Raw genomic sequence first — 4,468 nt, forward strand, 5'->3', positions numbered from 1 at the left:
CCGTCCTGTTATTGTCTACTGGGGAAGGCGTGAACTGTTCATCAATGTATTGCACCTATGTATTAAAGTTCCGCTCAGACTGGAGCCCCAGGACTGCTCTGTTACCCTTACAGGGGAGGGCGGGTAACTAGGAGGACCAATCACAAGCCACAGTGAAGAGTTTGCGGCTTGTTATTGACCCTACCTCTCACACAGTACCCTACTCTGTAAGTAACGGGATTCATTAGCCAGTTCTGTATTACAGAATAATCACAGTCCCCGGGAAAACTGCTGCATGTCATAGCCCCTCAAGCGCTATTTAGGTGCCATGAAAAGTCTAATAAGGAACGTTTGCTGCTAAGGTTGTATACAGTACGTGTCCACATAAGTAGAGTTTATATGCTAATTACCCATACCCCATAGGCCCAGGAGAAGACAGCGTCCCTCAGTCTCCTGCACCTACTGTAGGCTCCTCAGCAAAGTCCTGCAGGTGACACGAGGTGTTGGGACCTGGAATGGATCAGCGAGTGTTGGCCATGGGCTTTCTCTGCCTCAGTACTGGTGGTCTGTATGGCCAGTGGTGCAGAGATTTTGTCAGATCGGGTGACTGTGTCCTAATTGCAGTAACATGAGAGGACACTAAGGGTATGAGGCACAGCCTATATAACACTGAGAAGAGGAATTGGGGGGTGGGGAGAAAGTCAGCAGGGCTAGGACGCGCTCTGTTGTCAGCCAGTAGGATCAGTGGACCTGATTCAGACCCGCTCGCTAGGAAGTGTTTGCATGCACGCTGCCTATGTTTGCATTGTGTGCATGCGTACGTATCGCAGTGCTCACTCACCGCGCATAGACAGCCCGGCTGAATGAGTGACATAGGGGCCGTTTGTGGGTGGTAACGGGCTGGCCATTAAAAACGGAAGAGTGGAGGTGCGAACGCAGGCGTGCCTGAGCGTCTTAACGCCGTTTCAGAGGCGTGTATAATTAAGAGGTAGCGTCATTGTACACGTCACTTGGTTGAATGTTACACTGAAGTGCTCGCGGCAAGGTATAGTAAACCACAAGCGCTGCGTTCGCTTCCAATGGTGCCCGATGTACCGATGGTTGCATACACTTCCTGGAGATGACGTGCGCAAGTGGACGTCCTAAGACAGGCTGGTGGGCGTCTGCATACACAAAGCGATCGCACGCCAAGACATAGTGGGCGTGCTAACACCTTCCCGTGCAAACTCCTGCCCTGCTAGTCGCGAGCGTACGCATCTAGCTAGCGGGTCTGAATCGAGCACACAATACACTGAGGGTCCGATTCAGACCGGCCCGCTAGGATGCGTTCGCTCGTAGCCTGCCGATGTTGCAATCTGCGGATGCGTATAAGTCGCCCCTTGTACATAGACTCCTCACTAGAATGAGTGACAGGACGAGCCGTTTGTGGGTGGTGACAGGGGTTGGTCGATGGAATCGGGGGTGTGGTGGTGCGAACGCAGGCGTGTCTGCATTTTAACGCCGTTTCAGAGGCGTGCATGATTAATACGCTGCGTCATAGTACACGTCACATGACTGAATTACACACAGCAGTGCTTGCGGTAGGGTACGGTTAGCCACAAGTGCTGCGCATCGGTCCGATGTTACCGATTGTTGCGTACACTTCCTGGAGAACACGTATGTTACTAAGGGAAAGTGGGCGGCTGGTGGGTGGCTAAATACATACCGCTATCGCGCACCAAGACGTAGTGGGCGTACTAATGGCTAACCTGCTGAATTTGCATACGCATCGAGCGAGCCGGTCTGAGTGGTAATACGCGGCTGCTGTGACCTCCACACGAGCAATACTTATACTGGCCTGAATGTCTTTGGGTGGGGGACGGATCCGCTCAGTACATGTGGGTCTGTCACTTGCTGCGTCACCTGACTCTACTGCAACTGTCTAACCTAAAAGTGTGACCATGTGTAATTACCGAAAGACACTTGTAGCGGCTACAATGGATTCTCTTCCTGTCTGCGCTGGGAAGGTCGATCGCATAAAGCAGGTCACTATAGATCGCGCAGAGGTCTGACCAATAGGCACAGCATTGTTGTGCTTGTAGCTCTGGTTACATAACATTAATTAATCGTCCCTTGTGCCCTCTCCTAAAATGCTGCTTCTGTCTATTTACAGTTATTTTAGACTATTGCCTGCAACAGAGCTGCAGTATATATAATCTCAGTATTGTTGTCAGAGTCTGGAATCCCAAAGGACAGCCGGCTGGTAATATCCCACCACTGGCTCATTACTGTCACTTGTTTTTCCTCTGTTGTGTCTGCTGTGCTAGCCCTGCTGGTTTGGGATAGGAAAGCTGTAATTATTATAGCCGCACGTCTATGTTATTGATCTCCGTATTCATTTCTTTGCATTTGGTGAGATCTCAGGAGAGATTATGTGAATAAACTTAATTGCAGTTATTTGCACTACACCACTCTCGTGTTTATCCTCTAATCCTCTGGTGTATAAACGGCTTCCTGAGCGTGCGGCGGGGAGACTGAGAGTCACCGGCTGTCACATATGGCCCCTGGTCTCTTGTCTCCCTACGTGTAATGAGCCTTATACATGCTGAGCATACATTTAAGTCAATCACATTATAAGGTTACATATCTTGGCTGTTTTGGAACTTGTAACATATTATATTTACATACAGTATACCTATGTAATACCCAAGTGTTAGTATATGTATGTACAGTATACATGTGTAATACCCATGTATGTACAGTATACAGTACATGTGTAATACCCAGTGGTACAGTATACATGTGTCATTGTGTAATACTCAAGTGGTCAGTCTTTCCCTAGGCAGTCAGCTGCCAAGTCAAACGTCAAGCCTAAGAAACAGGCGTATAGTGCCAGATGCCCTACTTCCAAAACAGAGGATAAACCCTCTGCCTGATGGGACGAGCCTCCCTCTGGGGGATCCCAGTGTGGGAGGCCGACTTCTTCAGTTCTCCCAGCACTGGTGTCACACCACCAAGGACACTTGGGTAAAAGGAGTAGTCTTAGGGTTATGCCCTTTCATTCCGTCAAATGCCTCCCCACCAGTTTTTCTGCACAAGCGCTCCTTCGGACGAGGACAAGGCCTTGCAGCTGCAAACAGCCATACAGTCCTTGCTGAAAGCCGGGGAATTGTACCAGTTCCCCTATCTCAATGAGGGACTGTTTATTACTCCTACTCTGTTTCTGGTTCAGAAGCCGAATGGCTCCCATCGGCCTATCCTCAACCTCAAATCTCTGAACAAGTTCCTCAGGGTGCCCAGGTTCAGGATCTAAACCTTACGATCCATCATACTGGCTATGGAGCCTGGGGATTACATGGTGTCACTGGATAATCAGGATGCATACCTACATGCCCCCATAATGCCTTCTCACCAGCGTTATCTGTGGTTTGCTATTCTGCAACAACACTTACAGTTTCGGGCATTGCCCTTTGGCTTCAACACCACCTGCGACTGACAATTGCTTGTCTACAGGTGAACGGGTAGTTGATCAATTGGTAAAAAGTCCTCCCTACTTCCCTCACAGAGGATGGTTCATTTGGGAGCCCTTCTGAATTCTCGTCAGCAAAGGATCTTTCTAACTCCAAACAAGATCTCGCTACAGATGCGGGTTTGCAGATGCCTCAGCAGTCGCTGAGTGTCTGTCCACTTGGCGATGCAGGTTCTAGGATCCATGGTGTCCACATTCAACATGGTGGAATATGCTCTGTTCCACTCAAGGCCCCTGCAGGGGCTGATTCTCCAGGTGGAACGGATTACCCTATCGGATCAGGGTTCAGACGATTGTACTCTCTCCGGAAGTGCACATGTCTTAGTCTTGGTGGCTACTGACATCTTATCTAACCAAGGGTCACCCCTTTTCGATCCCAGACTGGGTACTACTAACAACGGATGCCAGTCTCCAGGGCTGGAGCGCTCTTTTCAGGGCCATTGGATAGCAGTCGAAGCAATCCTTCCAATCAACATATTGGAACTTCGGGCTGTGTACAGGGCCGTCATGATGGCAAATCACATTCTTCACTGAAATGCCGTACAGGTTGTCCGACAACGCCACCACAGTGGCTTACATCAACCATCAGGGAGGCACTCGAAGTTAGGCAGCAATGACAGAAGTGTCCCACATTTTGACATGGGCAGAGTGTCACCTTCGGGCCATTTCGGCAGTGTTCATTCTGTGAGTTCTCAATTGGAAAGCGGACTTCCTCAGCCTTTACGTGCATCCAAGGGAATGGTCTCTTCACCAAGAGATGTTTCAACTCCTAGTGGACAAATGGGGCCTCCGGTGGACCTCATTGTGAGGATCCCCTAGTTGGTGATCCCCCTTTTTGCCTGCACTGGGATCACACGGAATAGTCACCAGGACAACTGCAGGTGCCTTTCAGCAATATGCAAAACCTCTGCTAGAGAATGTGTGGGCAAATACCTTGGTTCTTAAATTGCACCCAGTGACAAGGGAAACTCCTGCCTGTTA

This window comes from Taudactylus pleione, unplaced genomic scaffold, assembly GCF_031769625.1.
Source record: "Taudactylus pleione unplaced genomic scaffold, aTauple2 ptg000715l, whole genome shotgun sequence".
In the NCBI taxonomy this organism is placed as follows: domain Eukaryota; kingdom Metazoa; phylum Chordata; class Amphibia; order Anura; family Myobatrachidae; genus Taudactylus; species Taudactylus pleione.